The sequence below is a fragment of the Lutra lutra genome, chromosome 3 (assembly GCF_902655055.1).
Source record: "Lutra lutra chromosome 3, mLutLut1.2, whole genome shotgun sequence".
Lineage (NCBI taxonomy): Eukaryota > Metazoa > Chordata > Mammalia > Carnivora > Mustelidae > Lutra > Lutra lutra.
The window spans coordinates 52097591-52119575 of record NC_062280.1 but is presented as its reverse complement, the minus strand read 5'-3'; the positions used below and the strand labels follow the sequence as shown (position 1 = coordinate 52119575).

The window sequence follows — 21985 nt, the reverse complement described above, 5'->3', positions numbered from 1 at the left end:
CTTCTCCCTGCCAGTGAGTCATCAATTCTTGCAGGTGCTACCTCGTTAATAGGCCTTCAACCCATGCATTCCTCTTTATTTGTGTCACAAAGTTTACCTCCCATATCATTGCAAAGCACTTATATCAGCCATACAAAGCACAAAACTTCATTCTCCATATTGATAGTCATCTTACTTGCTCTTTGGCTAAAATTCAATTGTTTCCATTGTTCTTAGCATGATTCCTAAACCTCTTTAAGGGCCCTAAATGAACTCATTTTTTCCCTATCTTTTTCATGTCTCACAACTAACTTTCCACTTCATAACCCATTGCCCCATGGTACTGAATGACATGCAAGTCTTCAAATTGACCATGTGCTTTGTCTCTTTCAACCATTACATAGTGTTCCTTTCTCTCTTTTTCTTCCAATGTTCAGTTTCCTTTACTGATGCCTATCTCCCTGAAGGACAGGTTCAGGATGATAGGTGATAGCAAGAGATGTTCACTTAAAGATCTTTCCCTAACTGAATGCTTTGCCCACATGATGGAAGTTCCCCTCCCAGGAAAAGAACTCTGAAACCAGTGTCTGGGTTCTCCTCACTGCCAGGATCCAGTTTCTGCCATATATATGACTCTTAGTCCACCTGCCAGTCTGGACTCAACAGAAGAGCAAGATCCTGGCCTTAGAAGACCCAGACCAGCTGCTATTGTTGGCTCCAAAGGGAGTGACATAGGCAAAAGCATTCTTCCTTGGTTTGTCCAACCTCTAGAACATCCCAGTGGTGAGCTCATGAAGGTCTGGGTGAGCTCTCGGGGAAGCAGTCCTCAGAATGGCACAGAGACCAGTCATCCTTAGCAAAGTGCTCCCAAACATAGGGCAGCACCATAGAGAAGGTGTCCTCATTGGATTATTTGCACTTAAACCAACCAATACAAAGGTATTCTTAGGCAGGTGAGCAAAGGGATCCTTGGCCTTTGGCTCAATAGTCAACACCTGCTCACAGTCATCCATCTCCTCCTCAGGAGCAGGGACAGCAGTCTTTTTTTCCTCTTTCCACTCAGCCTGGGGCTTCTGCTTCTCTTCTCAAGAACCCTTCTCTTTCCATGGAGTGATCTTTTCAGGATGGCTCTCTGCAAATTTTAACATCGACCTGGGCTATCTTCTCATACAGAGTTTCACCTCCCCCAAGATAGCCCTAAACTGGGGCTGGTTAATGCAAGGGAGGATCCAGTGGCTGGTGTCAGGGAAGGTCTGGTGGAAAGAAGGCTCCAGGACCTTTTTATAGAGCCACAACAGGGTGCAAACAACTGTGACGTCAGCCAGTGTCACACATTCGCCCACAGAAAAGTCCTTGTCTTTAAGTGAGCATCCAATAGCCCCAGAATTTGCCTTACTTCCTCCTTTGCATTCTCTGTCGCCTGCTTCTTGTGGTGCACAATGTCTAAAGTGGGGAACACCCAGGTACTAACTGGGGTCACTATGTCACTGTCAGCAAAGCTCACCTTTGAGCTTTGCTGCCTCTAGAATACCTCCCCACAGCTCCTTATTGCTCACAGAGTAGGCACTGGCATTGCTGTCAAACACACAGAAACCATTGTCACCTTTAAATGCTGGAAACTTGCTGACAGGAAATTTACAGAGAAATTTGGGGGTGTGGTTGATTTGGCCAGAGTGGAAGTAGGGGTTGCAGAGAGTACATGGATCTAAGCCCCATTTTACTGAGCAGCAATGAGAGGCTTGAAGGCCCTCCAGTTTTCAGGATATATGCACAGGGTGCCGGCTGCCATGGTGATTCCACACATAAAAAGCTATTCCTTTCTTAATCTAGAACATTCTTCCCATATGCCTCTCACCTTTATTTGCAACTATCAAAATCCCATTTGAACCCGGGACTCAGTTAAAAGGTCACTTCCTGTGTAAAGTTTCAGTTGAACACAGAGTCTGAGAGCTTCTTCTATTTTGCTCTTACCAGAGGCTGATTATAGGAAAACTAAAAAAATTTATAACTATTACAAACATAAAAAGAACTAAAAAAAAGTGGCTGGGTTCAAAATTAAGGTAGCTGGGTCAAGAATCACTAGGTTTCAAATATGTAAACCAATTAATAATAAAAGGAGACATTTACAGTAACTTAACCACTGTGCAATGTGTCTAGGGTATCAAGACCTATAAAAAACAACAACAACAACAAAAAAAAAACCTCTCAAAGAAAACTTAAAAAAAATACTAGTGGGAAATACAAATGAAGACTTGAACAAGTGGAAAGAGTACTATAATCATGAGTAAGTGGATTCCAAGATTTCACTTATCCCTAAATTAATCTACACATTTTATATTTGTTCAATAAAAATACCAGTATTATGTTTTTAATTTGATAAACTTTCAAAAAGTCAAATAGAAAATAAATCAGAGAAAAATAGCTACAAAAATTATAGGAAAAAATGAGTAATACCTCATTTCTAATATCATAAGACATACCAGATGAATCATAGATTTGAACATAATATTTGAAGTTGTGAAAGGAATTTTTTTCATGCCTGGAACAGCCATGGCCCATGGTTCCAAGAAGCATCTGAAGCAGACAGCAACTTTAAAACACTGGAAGTTGGATAAACTGATATGTTAGCTCCTCAACCATCTCCAAGTTGCCATTGTCTGAGAGACTGTCTCCCTTTCATCATTTTCCTAAAGAATAGGCTTAAGTATGCCCTAAAAGAAGATAAAGTAAGGAAGATAAACATATAATGCTTCATTGGTGCCAAGGTCCAGACTGATCTAACTTACATGTTGGTTTATGGATGTCCCAAGTGGTAATAAGACTGAAGAGAATTTCGGTCTAATCTGTGACACCAAGAGTCACTTTGCTATTCATTGTATTTCATCTGAGGAGGGCAAGTCCAAGTTGTGCAAAGTGACAAAGATTGTTGTGGAAACAAAAGGAATCCTTTATCTAATGACCCCTGATGTTCACACCATCAACTACCCTAATCCCTTCATCATTCACATTGATTTGGAGACTTGAAAGTTTACTGATTCCATCAGGTTTGACACTGGTAATTTGTATATGGTAACTGAATGCGCTAACCTGGGAAGAATTGGTGTAATCACCAACAGAGAGAGACCCGGGGTTCTTTCAGTATAGTTCATGTGAAAGATACCAATAGCAACAAATTTGCCATCCAGCCCTCCAACATTTTTGTTATTGGCAAAGACAATAAGCCATGGATTTCTCTTTCTCATGGAAAAGGTATCTGCCTCACCATTGCTGAAGAGATAGACAAGACACTGGTAACCAAATAGAACAGTAGGTGAATTGGTGTCTTGGTGATGACTGGAATTCTCTACACTTAATTAAAGATAATGCACCATGAAAAAAAAAAGTGGTAAAAGGAAACACGAGACACTTTATACAATACTTGTATGAAAATGTCCTTTGAAAGTATGACAAATTCCTGAAACCAGTAAAGAAAATATTGAAAAAAAAAATAAGACTTTCTATACATAAAATTCACTACAGGTAATATCCCAGGTAGAAAAAAAATAGTTGACCCAAATTGAGTGATTTGAGGAAGGTTGAATGAAAGGACAAAGCAAAGTGTAGGATTATTAGGAAAACACCAGAGTTAGTGCATTGCCTAAAAACTGGTACTAGCAGGGTACATAATTTCTTTTAAGCCTAAAGAGGTGATGGAAGAGCAGCTACTGGACTCAGATAAATTTTTAAGAGAGCTGGCTAGCAGAACATAATCCTGCAGGAATACAGATACCCTTCAGGGATCGAGGGAGGAAACCAGGGTTATAAACTTGCTCTCTTCCCTTCCTTTACTCTTCTGTGTCAGTACTCCTAATTGGTGGAACTTAGGTCAACCCATAGAGTTCATTCTCTTGAGGCACAATACCTAAAAAACACAGTAACCAAAATTAAGAATAATTGGGCTTATTAGATTAGACACAACAAAGATCATGTAAAATAGAATAATAAATCACTATAAAATACTAGATTGAAACACAGAAGAAGGGGTGAAAAATCAGAAAAGAGTGAGAGGTATGTTGCACACTGTTAAATCTTCTAAAAGAAAAAGAGGTTAGAGAGTATATGACAGAAGCAACATTTGAAGATATGCTGTCTAAGAATTTTCAAAAATTAACAAATGAAAAAAATGGTGTTGGGAAAACTGGATATATGCATGCAAAAGGATGAAGTTGGACCTCTACTTGATACCATATATTTAAAAAATTAACTCAAAATGGATAAAAAACCTAAATAATCCTAAGACCTAAAAACTGTAAAACTCTTAGAAATAAACATAGGCAAAAATCTTTGTGACATTTGAGTTGGCAGTGATTTCCTGGATGTAACGCAAAAAAGCACAAGAAAAACAAATAAATTGGACTACATCAAAATTAAAACTTTTATACATCAAAAGACATTATCAAAAGAATTAGATGCAACCTGAAAAATGGGGAAAATATTTGCAAATCATGTGTCTTATAAAGGGTTAATATCCAGAGTAAAGAACTCCTACAACTCAACAAAACCAAGAAAACATAAATAACTCAATCTAAAAATGGAAAGGCTTGAATAGACCTTTCTCTAAAGAAGATATACAAATGGATAATAAGACATGAAATGATGCTCAACATAGCTAATCATTAGGGCATGTAAATTAAAACCACAATGAAATGCCACTTCACATCCATTAGGATGGCTATTATCAAAAACACAGAAAATAACAAGTGTTGTCAAGGATGTGGTGAGTTGGAAGTCCTAGTACTGGGAATGTAAAATGGCTCAGCTGCTATGGAAAATGTCATGGCAGTTCCTCAAAAACTAAAAATGGAATTATCATATGATCCAGCAATTCCACTTCAAAATAATTGGAAACAGAGTCTTAAACAGATATTTGCATATCCACATTCATAGTAGCACTATTCACAATAACTAAAAGGGGGAAGCAACCAAAATGTGGCATATACATACAATGAATATTATTCGATGTTAAAAACAAGGAAATTCTGACACATGTTACAATATGGACTTTAAAGGCATTATCCTAACTGAAATAAGCGAGACACAAAAGGACAAATACTGTATGATACCATAAATGAGATGCTTAGAATAGCCAAATTCATAGATATAGAAAATAGAATTGTGGCTGCCAGGGACTGTGAGAAGGAGGATATAGGGATTTATTGTTTAATGGATATGGAATATGAGTTTGCAGTTATGAAAAAGTTTTAGAGATGGATGGTAGTGATTGTTGTATAACAATGTAAATGTACTTAAATGCATATAAACTGTACATTTAAAGTGGTTAAAATGGCAAATGTTCATTTCTGAAAAATACAGTTTTATAAAAAAGTAAATTCTCCACAAACTGGCCTATGGATACAATGCAATCTCAATAAAATTATATGTAGGGTTGCTCAGGTTAGGGGAGAGACAAACAGCTAAGACTAGGTGGGTAGATGAGGTTGAGAGCATCCGAGGGGCCACAGAAATTGAATCTTGTATTTTGAGAAAAATGAAAATTACGTTTTGCAATTTCTACATCTTAGCACAGTGTGTAATATGTAGTAGGAGCTTCATAATACTTTTTTAAATAATTAGAAATATTTTTAATAAATATATTTTGCTTTTCTTAGTCAAAGGGATGTCATATTTGTGTATCTTATGACCCAACTTTCTTTCTTGTTCTAATTATTTTCATCTCCCAGGGAGTAAAGATTGCCTACAAACAATAAAGCAAAAACACATACATACACAACCCAAAAAGAAAAATGGGAAAAGACTATGAGCTGACAATTCAAAAAAGAAAAAGAGAATGAGCAATAATCATATGAAAGCCTTATCAACCTCAGACATAAAATTAAATGGCTTGAATTAAAATGTTCATTTATTTTTACTGCCTTATGCAACTCCACTAAAATAACAGTATGTGGGTATCAATGGAAAAGAAAGCCACAGTCAATGAATGATATCCATAAATATTTATAAGATATATTGTTGAAAGTGGAAACATTATGGTTACTAACATAAAATTGTAAAGACTTTAAGCCTCAATACGAGCACAGACAATGCCTATAACAGAGAACACTAATTCCGCAAGTAAAACCTATAAAGGCTCAGAATAGAAGCACCACATATCCAGAGGAGATGAGCAATGGGATGAAAAGTATAGTGGCCAATTTAAAGTGAGCATAAAATGGAGTTAAAACCAAGGTCTCCTTTGCTTCCCTGCCAACTCCCTGTGGGGAAACCAAAAGCTTTTTTGGGGATAAATTGAACTATAGAAACTCTAAATTCAGAGAAACTAGTCAATTGAAAGTAGGGGTGAGGTATTACAATAAAAATAAGATAAGTGAAATTTTATCCAGTAAATGGTGAAATACTCCCCCACCCTAGTCTTATTTCCCAGCTTATTTGAATAAAATGTTTACAGCCAGGTATTTATCAGCACACCCTAATTCATTAACTAAATGGGTCTTCCAAGAGAAACTGAAGAGCCCAAAGATAAGCTCAACCAAAATTGGCATGTGTGTCTTCCAACAAAATGCAGAAGTACTCCACTGTCTTCCTGAAATGAAGTCCGCTAATAGACAAGACTCACCAAAGCACACAGAGGTGTCAGTGAGCTTTACAGAACCTAACACTTAGACTTTATCACCAGATGTTTGAGAAGAATAAATTTTAGAGTTGACTTATCAATATCTATAAAAATTCTGCTGAGGTTTTGATTGAGATTGAGTTGAATTCACCATCCTCAGTGAAACTGAGGATACTTAATATCTTAACAATAGTGAGTCTTCTAATCCATGGACATTGTATGTCTTTCAATTTATTTATTATTAATTTTTGTCAATCTCTTATAGTTTTCACCTTATATATTACTTTTTTCCCTTCAGATTTATATATCTATGTCAAATTTGTTGATGTAATCATAAACAGTACTGTTCTTATAATTGCATATTATAATTGCTTACTACTAATTTATCTAAATATAATTAATTGTGTGTGTTTTTGTGTGTGTGTGTTGACTTTGTATACTGAGACCTGGATAAGCTGATTTACTAGATGTAGGAGATTTTTGTATATTCTTTGAGATTATCTAAATAATTGTGTTCTCTTCAAATAGAATTATTTCTTCTTTTCTGATTTGTATGCTTTTCTTTTTTCTTGTCTTATTGCTTTGGATAGATTTTACAGTACAACATTAAACTGAAGTCATGAAAAATGACATTCATGCCTTGCTATAGATCTTAGGGAGAAAGCATTCAGTCTTTCACTAATAAGTATGATTTGATGTGTAGGGTTTTGTAAATATTCTTTATTAGGATAAGCTACCTTCTATTCCTAGCTTACTGAAAGCTTATATCGCATACATGTGTTTAATTTTACTGAATTTTTCTACATATATTAAAATTAATTTTTTTTCTGTTTGGTCTGTTAATATTATGCATTATATTGATTTTGCAATAAATGAGCTTTACGTTTCTGGGATAAACCCAAACTGGTCGTGATATATTATTATTTGTATACATTGTTAGATTTGATTTCTAAGTTTTTTTCTTTGTGTTTTTTTGAGGATTTTTGTGTCTACATCCATGAAGGCATGTAATTTTCTTTCCTTAAATTTTTTTTTATGGCTTTGATATTAGGATAATGCTGGTCTCAGAAACTAAGTTAGAAAATATTCCCTCTTTTTGTATTTCCTAGAAGAGATTTTGTTTGTTATTTATTCCTTAAATGTTTGGTAGTATTCATTAGTGAAGCTACCTGAGCCTGTTGTTTGTATGTGTATAAGATTTTTAACTATAAATTCAATTTGTTTAAGAGGTATCAAAATACTTAGGTTATTTGTTACTTCTTGAATGATTTTTGATAGTTTGTGTCTTTCAAGAAATTGGCTCATTTTATTTATAGTGTCAAATTTATGGGCATTGAATTGTGTTACCTCCTTAATGAATTTGTTACCTGGATAACAAATTACACTAAAAATTAGAGACAATGGCTATACCATTAAATATTTGTTTCCTCACAGTTTCTGTGGGTCAGAAACCCATAAATCAAAGAAAGAGCCTGACTTACCTAGATGCTCCTGGCTCATGATCTCTTATGAGGTTGCCGGTAAGCTGTTGACCAGGGCAATGGTTTCATCTGAATTTGATCTGGGGGGGGGGGGGATATACTTCACTCAGGTTCTTGTTAGCAGGTGTCACTCTCTTGCCACGTGGGCCTCTATAAAGCTATCTCACAACATGGTATTTGGAGTCCCCCAGAAAAGGACTATAGAAGAATTAAAAAAAAAAAAAAAAAGCAAGTGAGAGGACCCAAGGTGAAAATCAAAGTTATTTTATAACCTAATCTGAGAAGAGACAGCCCACTGTTTCTAGAATAATCTCTTCATTAGAAGCAAGTCAGTAAGTCCAGTTAACAGTCAAGGGGAGAGTATTACATAAGAGCATGAATACCAACAGGTATTGATCTTTGCGAGGAATTGAGGCAGGCTGTATTATACACCTATCCTTTTAAAGTCTGCGGGAACTATAGTGATATATCTTCCTCTAATACTGGTAATTTATGTCTTCTCTCTTACTTTTTTGGACATTCTAACTAGAGATTTATCAATATTATTGATACCTTCAAAGAAACAACTTTTGGTTTCATTGATTTTCCCTACTGTTTTCTGTTTTAAATTTCATTGACATCTGATTTTATATTTATCACTTCCCTCTGTTTATTTGCCTTTTTACTGGTTTATTCTGCTGGAAGTTTGGTAATTGATTTCAGAATTTTCTTCATTTCTAATTTGAGCTTTTAACCATATATTTTTCCTCTAAGAACTGGTATTAGGTACATAGTTTTGATACAATGTCATTTTTATTTTCATTTGGTTCAAAATATGTTTTTTTTATTTCCCTTGACACTCTTCTTTGATGCATAAGTTCTATAAAGATGTTGTTTAATTTCTCAAAAACATACTTTGTAGGATTTTTTTTTAATTTGTTCAGGTTTCTTTTTTGACCTACCACATTCTCTGTTTTGGTGAATATTCCATTTACATTGAAAATAAAGTATATGCTATTTTTCTTGATGGACTGTTCTCTGATAGATATAGTTGGTTTATGGTATTGTTCAGATCATCTCTATCTTTATTGACTTTCTACTTTGTTCAATAAATTACTGAGAGAAGAGTGGTGAAGTATTCAACTATAATTGTGGATTCATCTATTGTTTTTTCAGTATGTGTTCTATGTATTTTGAAGCTCTGTTGTTAGGTAATATACACATTTAGAATTGTTCTCTTGAGAACTGTACACTTTATCATTAAGTAATGACCCTCTTCATTTCTAGTAGTATTTATTCTAAAATCTACTTTGTTACTAATATACTCCAGCTTTCTATTGGATAGTATTTGCATGATATATATTTCATCATTCACTTACTTTTAGCCTACATATTTTTATATTAAAAACAGTTTCACATAGATATCTTGTGATTTGGAATTTTTAAAAATCCATTTTGACAATCTCAGTATCAACTGGTATGTTTAGACCATTCACATTTAGGTCATTATTAATATGATTGCAATAAAATCTATCTTGTTAGCTGTTTTTTTTTGTTTATTCATTCCAGTCTTTGTTTCTTTTTTCTTCTTCTGCCTTCTCTTATGCTATTCAAGAATTTTTAATAATTTCATTGTCTCTATTATTATTTATGTCTTTAAAAATATTCTATGGTTGCCCTAGGGTTTACAACATATATCTATATTAGTTTCTTATTGATGCTATAACATATTACCACAAACTTTGTAGTTTAATATAATGTAAATTTGTTATATTACAGTTCTGCATGTCAGAAGTCCAAAATCAGTCTTTATGTATTAAAGTCAAGATGTTGGGAAGGCCAGTTCCCTCTGGAGGCTCTGAAGAGAAAAATCTGTTTCCTTACTTTTTATAGGCTGCAGCGGCAAATTGCATTCCCTGTTTCATGACCCTACTTATTCCATTCTTTGTATTCCTCATTTCATTGTATAGATTCAGTTTTTCTCTGATATATTACTTCTGCCTAAACATTAATCATTTCTTGTAGAGCAAATATGATGACAATGAATTTCCTAGGTTTTTTGAGATTTTTATTTCTATTTTTTGATTTGGAAATTTATGTTCACTAGGTTTGGAATTCTGGTTTGACAGGTGTTTTTTTGTTTTGTTTTCAAAGAATTTTAGAGATATCTCCTGCTTCCCAGCTTGCATGATTTCTGAAGAGAAGTTTGCCATAAATCTTACCTTTTTTCTTTGATAAGCAATGTTCTCTTTTTTCTCTGGCTGTCTTTCAGATCTCCTCTATATATTTTGTTTTCAATAGTTTAAATATGACATGTCTTAAGGGGGGATGGGATTATTTCTGGCTGATCTGTGAATTTCTGGATCTATGGCTTGGAGTCTGTCATTAATTCTGGAAAATTTTGGTCATTACTTCTTCAAATATTTCTTCTGCTTATTTTCTTTCTTATCTCCTGGGATTCCAATTACACTTATATTAAAATGTTTAACATTGTACCATATCTCTTAATATCCCATTTCTGTTTCTCTCTCTTTCATTTTTTCTCCTTGTGTTGTTGTGTTTTGGATCATTTCTATTTTCCTATCTTCAAGTTTACTGATTCTTTTACTATGCCGCATCTACTGATGGATCTTTTAAAGAAATTCTTTATTACTGTGCTTCTCATTTCTAGCATTTCAATTTGATACATTTTTATTTTTTTAAGATTTTATTTATTTATTTGACAGAGATCATAAGTAGGAAGAGAGGCAGACAGGGGGCGGGGGGAAGCAGGCTCTCTGCTGAGCAGTGAGCCTGACGTGGGGCTCAATCACAGGACCCGAAGGATCATGACCTGAGCTGAAGGCAGAGGCCTAACCCACTGAGCCACCCAGATGCCCCAATTTGATTCATTTTTTAAAGATCTATTTATCCATTTGAGAGCAAGAGAGAGCATATGCATGAGTAGGAAGAGAAGCAGAGGGAGAGAATCTTCAAGCAGACTCCCCATGCTGACTGTGGAGCCCAACACAGGGCTTGATCCCACCATGCAGAATATTACAGTCTGAGCTGAAACAAAGAGTTAGAACCCCAAACCACTGAGCCACCCAGGAGCCCCTATGCAAGAGCATTTCTCTCACATGTGCATAGGATGCTTACATAATGGTAGCATTTTATAGAATGGAAATCATTAATAATGCCTATCAATAAAGAAATAAAGAAAATGACCTTTTCATACAATGGAATACTATACACATTAAAATGAATGATTTAATATATGTGCATTAAAACAGATAAATCTCAAAAACTAAAGTTCAGTTAAATTGGCAGATCACAAAAGGATACATTTCCTATACCATTCAGATGAAGCTGGAAAACATCTAAAACAATTCTTTTTGTTCTTTATGGTTCTATGCATATATTTAAAAAGGATAAAGACATACTTAGGGATGAGTCACAGCAGCTACAGAATGGTCATAATCTCTGGTGGTAAAAAATGTTGTAAGGGAGAAATACAGACGAGGTGATTTAGATGTATATATTTCCTTTTTCTAAAAAATACAATCTTAGTCCATTTGAGTGGCTATAACAAAAATACCATAGGCTGGTTAGCTTATAAATAATAAAAACATATTCCTCACAGTTCTGGAGGCAAGAAGTCCAAGATCATGTCTCCAGCATGTTCATTTTCTGGTGGGGGTCCACTTCCTGTTCATAGCCGGGACCTTCTCATTGTACCTTTACACAGTAGAAAGGGTGAGGGATCTCTGTGAGGTGTTTATTCTAAGAGCACTAATCCCATTCATGAGGGCTCCTCCTTCATGACCTAAAAACTTCCCAAAGGCCCTACCTTCTAATACCATCATTTTTAGAGGTTAGTATTTCAACATAGGAATTTTGGGGAAATAGAAACATTTAGATCATAGCATATATATGGCAACATCTGTTAACCATGGGTTATGGGCACATGAGTGTCTGCTATATATGTTTCCACATATTTAAAAGGTCTCTTAATTAAATATTTTTAAAGGAATTTAGTCTTTATTGCTCTCACGTGAATTGTTCTGGTTCAATTAGAGATAATTTATATCACACTACTTGGACCTATCATAGATAATAGCTGCTCATACTAACTGTTTTTCAAACAGTTCAGTAAAAATTAAAGGGGAAATTTTAAGACTCACTAGTATATGAAGACATCATTAGTATGTATACCTCCCACCAACTACAGATTAAGTAGAAACAGTCAGTCCTTAGTTGTCAAGTTCACTGCCATCTCTTCCCTGTGAATGGCGGAAATGGTTCTCTAAATGGTGGTTGTGACTCCACAGGAACTTCTGAGAGCGGTGCCCTGAGGCACCTTTATATTGTTATTATCCTGGTTAATTTAGAAAGATTTAAAGTGATAAAGATGTCTCTCCCACATTTAGGTTTTAAATTCTTTTATTTTTCAAATATTTCATCATAGTTTATGTTCCTAACACTTGCCTTAGGTAGTAGTTCATTTGAGAGTAAGATAAAAATATGAAGATGCAACAGGATCAACCCTATTTCTAAAGGTCTTTTTCATAGGGCAATTCTATTTTTAACTTTTTGAGGAATCGCCATACTGTTTTCCAGAGTGGCTGCACCAGTTTTTGTTCCCACTAACAGCGTAAGGGGATTCATTCCCTCTTCTCTGCATCCTCACCCAAATCTCTTGTTTCCTGTGTTGTTAATTTTAGCCATTCTGACAGGTGAGGTGGTATCTCATTGTAGTTTTGATTTGTATTTCCCTGATGATGAATGATGTTAAGCATCTTTTCATGTGTCTGTTAGCCATCTGGATGTCTTCTTTGGAAAAATGTCTTCTGCCCATTTCTTAACTTCAGCAGTTGCAGTATAGGTAGAATGTAAATAAAAACTTCAAACAAACAAACAAAAAAATATAAAGAAAGATCTTTTTCATAGACCTTTTAAGTAGCCTGCAGAACTACAAGCAAGAGAGTACATTCCATTTACACTGGGAAACCTCATTTCTTGGTTCATATAAATTCTTAAACATCTCTGGCTATATGTGCATATATAAATATTCAATTCAATCAAAAATAATTGTATCTCCCTGAATATCTCTTGTTAGGATGTGCAGTGATATCACATTATGGAGATTTAAAGTGACAGTATAAAAATAATATAAATTAAGTAAACTAATTGTGGCTGAGATTAATTCCCACTAAAATTAGATAATGGTAAGATAATTATAACAAATATCTGCTACTTTCAAATGTACTAATTTGACAAAAATACCTACTACTATGCAATGCTGTTTTGATACTATTAGCACAAATAAGGGCTAGTGTAATAAACCCTAAGCAGAAGGAAGACGGAGAATTGAGTTTCGAGTGGCTACAGATAGTTTAAGATTCTGCTTCCATCCTTACATTTTAATATTTACAGAAGTGGCATCTAAAAAGTCTCTAGGCAAGCAAGCTTTACAAATGTCTCAAGGAAAAAAAAAACAAAACACATCAGAACTGCTTCTGACCTCAAATTGCTTCTAATCATCTTATTTTGAAATTTCATAATTCCATTATTTAGTACACAGGCAAGTAGAATTTTTTGTAAATGTTTCAGTCTTGGTAATTTAGGAAAATTAAAAAATTAAATTTAATCCTTTATTAACACAGAACATTAGCATTTTAATCAGTATAAATTGGTAATGTAGTGTAATAAAGAATAATCAAGTTGAAATAAACACCTTAAGTAATCAGATTTAATCTGAATTTCTTGCTGAGATATAGTGCTTAAATCTAAATGATTTTTCCATTAAATGTGCTCCCAATTCTGAATCAAGATGACATATTTATGAAATGGAAAGTATTCAGTTAAACTATACCCTGCTGTTGCATGCATCAAATTCCAGCATAACAGGGATATACCTCCCCAGAAAAGAAGAGGATAAATATCCATTATCTATAATAATCAAATTAACTGGAAAATCCCTAGCTCTCTACTTCTCTCTGTATTCTATATACCTGGTTTCTCTGTTTTCCATCTATACCATAAATATACTTGCAAACAGCAACTAGAATGGGCTTTAGGCATTATAAGAGATTTTATTCATTTTTACCCAGTTAGTATATTGGTCATATTGGGTAGTATCTCATTTCAGCTGCTCTGTGTAATAAAACACAAATCTATCAGTTATTAATGAAAAATTCTTTGTTGATTTCCTGTCATGTGTTCCTCACTGAGAGGAAAACACAGATTGTCAGACACAGTCTGTTTGCCCTTAAGCCTTACTACCTTGAAGCAAAAGTGAACTTTCCATCCCACAGAAAGATATTTCCAGAAAGACAAAACAACCAAAACGTGGGGAAAGTACCTTTGACCTATAATAATGTCAAAGTTTAGGCATTGCTCTCAGCAATACAATTTGTTTCTATGTAACTTCATTATTACCTATGGTCTTCAAGTCTACTTTTTCTGAATTTCTTGTAAATTGGTATATAATTTCTGCACTGCAAAGCTAACTAATCTAATCAGCAAGTTAGCTAAATGGAAAGTGAGTTATATGTGGTGCTACCACATTGCTTTAGGCACTTTGCAAATGTCATTCCATTCAATTCTCACAACAAACGTGTGAATTAAATTTTAATATCCTTAATCTACAAAATACTTAGAGAAGCAAACTTATTAATCCTTCTGGCTACTAAGAAGTGGCGAAGCTGGAATTCAAAGCCAAGTGTCTTAACTCCAAGATTCATCCTTTTATGTTATTTCACAGGGGCAAAGCTATAATTTGTAAGAAGAGTGATAATGTGATGTTTGATTTTTAAAGGATGCATTTTTTTTTAAGATTTATTTTTATTTTTATTTATTTATTTGACAGAGAGATCACAAGCAGGCAGAGAGGCAGGCAGAGAGAGAGGAGGAAGCAGGCTCCCTGCTGAGCAGAGAGCCCGATGCGGGGCTCGATCCCAGGACTCTGAGATCAGGACCTGAGCCGAAGGCAGCGGCTTAACCCACTGAGCCACCCAGGCGCCCTAAAGGATGCATTTAAATAACATTCACCGAGCACTGACTATGAGTCAGGCAGTCTTCTGACAACTTTGGAAGAAAACTTTGGGACTCATTTGATCCTCATGAAAACTTTGTAAGCACTACAATTTCCCTCATTATGCATCAAGAAATTAATGCTTAGAGAGCCCCAGTTAATTGTCCAGGGTCACAGAATTAGTACAGAATACTCTAGATTTACGTACTGTTTGATTGGGGAACCCACACTGTTAGCCACTAGATGAAACTGAGATCAGGTATGGCACTACATAACCACCCTGCTTTTGATCCATTGTTTTCATATTTGTATACAAAATAGAAAATACCTATTCTCTAACTACTGCTTATATAAGACACTATACCATGTGCTGGGTTCATAGAAAGAAAATGCAAAAATCTCTATAAAAAAGGTTGTGTTGGGGCGCCTGGGTGGCTCAGTGGGTTAAGCCGCTGCCTTCGGCTCAGGTCATGATCCCAGGTCCTGGGTTCGAGCCCCACATCGGGCTTTCTGCTCAGCAGAGAGCCTGCTTCCTCCTCTCTCTCTGCCTGCCTCTCTGCTTACTTGTGATTTCTCTCTGTCAAATAAATAAATAAAATCTTTAAAAAAAAAAAAAAAAGGTTGTGTTATACTGAAGGCAAAAAAATATTCACAATGTTCTGTGATAGACATATACAGAGATTAATTATGGGTGGACACCTAATCCATAATGAAGAAATAGAAAAATATGAGCTGAGTCTTTTTGATAAACAGATCATATTTTTTGAAAGCATCTCCTCTTCATAAAAATGTTTTTTACATACTTATAAAATTTGTGTTATCTTTGTTCTAGACTTCTCTGATTTAATAATTTTAAGAGGAAAATTCTTCCACAGTACAATTTTTTGCCAAATTAACTGACAAGTCTAGCTAAATTATTAGCCTGTTTTCACATTCCCCATGAAAAAAATCAGTAAAGCTTTCTTTCCCTCTACTGAACAATGTGATATTTGGTGTGGACTGTGCTGGATGAGAGCAAGCTGCCCACTTATTCTTCTCTAGAGGATGCTGTTGATTTGATAGATTGGGAATCAAAAAATACAATATATTTGGACATTGCTGTTCTAAAAGTACCTGGCTAACCTGTTCTTTGTGCTTCTGTTGTAGCAACTGAAACACTGACCTTTATTTTGGGTCCTAACCCATGCATCTCGGCATAGGGTGGGGGTCCTACAGAAAAACTATTCGAATCAATGAACATTAGAACAAAACAGTCTTAGGCATCCTGAAATGTCAAGTGTAATCCTTGAGATGAATGGTATAGGTAGAAAAACTGACCTTTTGTTATAAAATACAAACTGAAATGGTTAAAATCTTCTTAATTAACTGAGCTTACCCAAGGGCAATCGGTAGGACTGGAGCAAAACACACCAGTTTGGTCCAATTCACCAAAGGCAGGTAAAATGTGAACAAGCCCTGTTCCTGCCAATCTTACCTACAGTGAATCATCACTGACTTACAGTTGCTCTCGAGTAACGCTACAGTCATGCAAGAGCCCTTAGAAAGCTTTTCACATGCTGCCTATAGTTGCATGCTACCATTTTGTATCTCATTGTTATCTTACTATACACATACCTTCCTCCCTCCAAAAATAAAAACCATCCCTTTGGTTAATTAGTTATCGGGACATGGAATAATGTTTTGCTGTGAGCTGAAAGGCCAACTTGCAGGCAAAATATCAATAAATCAGTTTAACATTTTCCCACCCTGACAAAATGGCCCAGGATTAAAGACAGACCTCTGTAATGGCTATAAAGAGAAACTAGCCCCCATTCCTTTGAGAACTTACTGCTTGGGTGGTGGTTGCTCAAATTTTGGCATTGCAGGACACATAGCCAAACTCTTTCAAAAGATTAAAAAAAAAAAAAGTCAAATACTTCCTTATCTGTTTTTTTTTTCCTTTTTTCCCCCCTATAATTTAATTACTTGTTTTCTAGAAAAATCAGCTAAAAAATGAAAGACATACACATTACTTAGTTCAAGTAGCTTTAGTAAGGACAGTCACACACACCAGATAATAATCTTAAAAATATGTTTAGTACTTTTTCTTTTTCCTCATTCTAACTTGTAGACACATTAACATTAGATGGTGTTTACCTAGTTTTTCCAGAGAATTTTTCTTAAAAGGAGGAATTCTATCACACCTGAAAATCCACAAATCATTTTTTAAAAATCTATTTTTCTGTTCATTTCTAGCACAAGATTACAAAATTAGAGTAATACTTTTTACTCGGAGACAGAGGACTGTGGTTTTTCCTTTATATTAGGAAAACTAAATCAAAGATTTTCTCATTGTGTTTCATAACATAAATAGGAGCTTAGAAAACAAGCTATATGAACGGGCTATTTCTTCCTAACATGGCTGACACCACCATTATTACCATTGCCTTGAAGCTATGGTGCATCTACATTAAAATTTTCACCTTCCGGTTTAGAGATGCTCCCTGCTGCCAACCAGCTCAAGGATGGTTGAGGTAATGTGGATGAGAAGCTGATGATGCTGACGTAAATGAATGAGCATCCTGTGATACATGTAGCTATAAAAAATACTTAGTAACATGCTCCTGAAAAGAGATAATGTGAATAGGCAGTTCTGTTATAAGCAAAGAAAGCTTGCAAAGGAAACTATTTTAAACACGGATCCCTTCATTTTACTTATAGTTTTATTTTTAGAATAAACTTTTCTGATTATGGAAAAAATGTGTGGTTATGGCATAAGAGTTAGGCTGCACTGGAGAGATGAAAAATTACAATACAATGTCATGTAATTGTAGACTGTATACAACCAATTGTAGACTGTGTAGGGTAAATAAAGACCAGAGAAGAAAGAGGAAGGGCCAACTCTGGGAAGGGCCTATACATCAGTCAGGCCAGAGAAGAGAAAGACAGTAGGTAGTGTGGAAAGGAGGTGCAGGTATGTGAAGTAAGGGATCACCATGACATAATTGGTACTTTAAGCATTTTGAGAAGACTGCCATGTTTCAGTTATACTTTCTATCTGAATTGCCTATCATTTGAAAAATACATACGGGTTTTTTAGTTCTCTGTGTTTAACTGGACTCTATGGTCAATCACCTTCCATACTGGGGTATGGGAGGCAAGCCAGAGAAGTTGGCAAAAAGGAATATCCTGCATTCACAGCATATTTGACATTAGGGTTTCTTTGGGGGGAGTACCAGGGCAGGTAAACCTCATTTAGCTATTTAGGCAAATTTAATTTAAGGCAAATTTAGAAGCAATTTCACTGTGGCAGTATATAAGAACAAAGAGCTCTGAGTACATTTTCAGAAATGCAGGTTGACTCGACATTGTTCCTGGGACTCTGTTGCCATCTTTCAGAGCTGTCACTTAGTATTTATCTTCCTCTGGCAATTCTTTCCCTTTTGTGTAGGCAGGATAAATGACAAACACCAATTCCAAGCACTGCTTTGAACACTTTTCTCATTGAAGCCATTGTGATGCAAATTTTTCTAGTCAGTGGATTATTTTGAAACCTGTAGAAATATTGTCTTAATAAAAGGCACTACAGAAAAATGATAAAGCTGAGTCATTGCATCAACAAAAGTTGCATGCCTGTCACATAATCAAATGGATCCTTTATGCTCTCTGACTAATCAGAGGCACCTTTATTCCTATTTTAAAAAAAAAAGAAAGAAAGAAAATGCATGGTTCACAGAGCTCAGTTCTTTTTTATGAACTTTCCCCTCTGAAGACAGTACTCTGAAGATGATTTAAGGAGTTGCCAGCTGACAAATTCATGACCCATGACTCCATATTTCTTCCTGACAATCCATTAGATGGGATCTAAGGCCTAGGAGTTTGAAATGTACTTATCATAGACATACTACTGTATGTAATAATGGCTTGAATATTTATAGTTCAAAGATACTGCTTTGTCATACTGTAGAAAGAAACTATACTGATTAGAGTGATAAACAATAGAAGCTTCCAGAAGAACTTCAGGTCAATGCAGATCCTGTCCTCAGGAGGCCTGTTCAAATCCCCTATGCTTTCCCCCACTGTTTCTTATCTAATATGAAAGATTGCCATGTACTCAGAACAGAGCAATAATTAAATCCCAGTGCTCTTAGCTGCAGTGATTAGTTTAAAAATTAGGAGTGCTTTTCTATCATGTTAAAATAAGCAAGGTTTACATATATGAATTTTAATATGTTCCTTAAAAATCTAAAAACACACAATAGACTATATTCATTGCATTTTAAAGTCAGGTACCACAGGAAAACTAGGACATTCTATGTATTTTTGGAAAATACATTTTATTTTCTATCCATAACTTTCTATATCATGTTTTGGTTACAAATATTTATTCTACAGAATTAATTTGCCACATTGTTAAAAACAAACTTTTCAAGTAGAAAGCCTCTCTTTTTCTAAGGAGAAAAAGGGGGAGCTTTATGAATACAAATTCATTTCTGAGCACAACAGCTCTCCAAATGAAATGAATTTCACAAAGTGTGCCTTAGAATTCATCATTTTAAGTTGCCTAGGTTGGTTTACATATTAATCCACTTCCCAAGCATCTCCCTTTGTGACCTGGCAGGCTTCAGTTATGCACAATGACATGGAGACAGTCTGCTGAAAGGTCTGTTCTTTTAAATGTCACTCCTCACTGCGGAATATGTTTTATTAAGGGTAATGGGAAACGTGCTGGTCTGGTGGCGAATTTGCTTTTCTTTCCTCAGATGAAATTTGAACACAGACTTAATAGGGAAATTTGTCATTAAATTATAACAGCAGAGTGGGTTGGGGCTGGGTCTCAGCCTCTACTCCAAACAGAGGACTCCAGGCTAACTTCGTGGGGAGGTGGGTCATCACATCCCTGGGTGACTACCATCTGAGCCTGAGAATCACATGGTCAAGATTAAGCATTGCTTCAGAAAAACCTAATTAACAAGCTAGGGAAGAGAGTTTCCAGGTCACCATAATAGAAAAACTTTTTGTAAGCAATAATAATGATGCATTAACATGACTCATACTCCGTGCTTTCACATAGATACTATGCAGGTTAAACCATCTGAAGGAAAGCATAATGAGTACTGAGAGTCAAAGCCTTCAGCAGCACGGATTGCCTGAAAGGTGGGTGTTTGTCTTCACATCCAAACATCAGACTTACAGGAGAGTCCTCATCAATTTTTTTGATCCCCAGTGAACTTAACATGACTCCTATTTCCTCTACTGTATGACGTGACTTCCAGGATGGGAAGGAATCAGGCTTTCGAGTCCTTCATAACTGTGCTGGATTCAGAACTGTGCTCTTGGTACTAACACATGCTAGCTTCATGCGTGTTTGACCAAATGAAGTTTTATGAACTCCACCCCTTTTTATGAACTCTTTCCCACTGAAAGAAAGGCTCAGAAAGGGGTCCTGTGTTTAGAATTTAGTCTTTTACAGCCACTGCCCTGAAATTTTTCATAAATTTATCTCTGAATTTGTGATCTGTTAAGCAAGGTCTAAAGGGACAACGGCACATGCACCAAGGCTTGGAACCTGGTTCACATCTGGTCCTACCTCCAACAAAGTCCCACCTTCCTGGGGCTGGTTCTTCTCAGCTGCCTGTTCCAGCTTCCCCTAGGACCTTAAACCTCATCCAAGCTCCCTGTCCTGGTCCTGCCCGGTGACTGGTGCTGTCTTCTGCCCCTTGTGGAGCTTGGCCAGGGAGAGTCAGGTGAGGCCTATATCCTCAGTGCAACAAGATGCAGAGTAAGGTTTGGGACACCTGCGGACTGCATGTAGCCTTTGAGCATCCTCATACCCAAATGAGGGCAACATTCCACAACAAGTAAAAAAGGACTATGATAACTTGAGACAGAGACTGCAAAAGAAAAGCCTTTTTTTTTTCTACTTTTTGAATAAGGGGCCCACATTTTTATCTTGCACTTGGCCCCACAAGTTATATAAGCAGGCTTATCAGTATGTTTTTGTGCAAATCATATATACTTTATAAGCCTCAGGTTTCCCACCCAGAATGTAGGAATGATAATAACACCTATAACAGAGTTATAGTGGGGATAAATTTTTTTTAATGCATATAAAGGGCTTAACATAGAAGCTGGTGCACTGTAAAAAAACTAATAATATCAGTTATTAGTTTCAAAAGTTAGAAAATGAACAAAAACATACTTTGACTTCACATCCTTTGTAGACAACAGAGTTAGCACAAGACAAATGTAATTCAGGATATCTCAGAAGATCTAGGTTCTATATTAAGAATACTTTGGCCCATAATTTTGGGGGCACTGGGTGGTTTAGTCAGTCAGTCATCCAGGTCTTGATTTTGGCTCAGGTCAGGATCTCAATGTTGTGAGATCATGCCCCACATTGGCTCTGCACTGGGCCTGCTACCTGCTTAAGATTCTCTCTCTCCCTCTCTCTCTGCCCCTTCACTACCCCCACCTTAAAAAAATACTTTGGCTCATAATTTCTTAAAGTTCAAATACTAGATTAAAATGGATATATTTTCAGTATTACTAAAGACCTTGACATTTAAAGAAAAACCAAGAGAAACTTTCATTTAAAAAAGAGAATAATTTACAAAATGAAGAAAATATTAGGAAACAGGATCTATTTAGCAAGTATTGCCAGAATGTCACTCACTGTGTCTGGGGACCACAGGGAGAAAGCATTTGATACAAAGGCTGTGGATTTAGCATGTCCAGCCTCAAAGAACTGCCAGTGCAGCCCTGGGTGAGAGTAAACCCTCCATTCTCCGCTTTTAGAGGACTCTCAAGGGAAATATATTTTTTTAAATTTTATTTATTTATTTGACAGACAGAGATCACAAGTAGGCAGAGAGACAGGCAGAGAGAGAGAGGAAAGGAAGCAGGCTCCCGGCCAAGCAGAGAGCCCGATGTGGGACTCGA

The 21985-nt window shown here is 35.8% G+C and overlaps 2 pseudogenes; one reads left to right on the top strand and one right to left on the bottom strand.

Annotated features, from left to right (window-relative positions):
- Window positions 1–482: 482 nt before the first annotated feature.
- Window positions 483–1774, bottom strand: LOC125095470 (elongation factor 1-gamma-like; annotated as a pseudogene).
- A 755-nt stretch (window positions 1775–2529) lies between these two features.
- On the top strand, window positions 2530–3281 carry LOC125095534 (40S ribosomal protein S4-like; annotated as a pseudogene).
- The last annotated feature ends 18704 nt before the right edge of the window (window positions 3282–21985 follow it).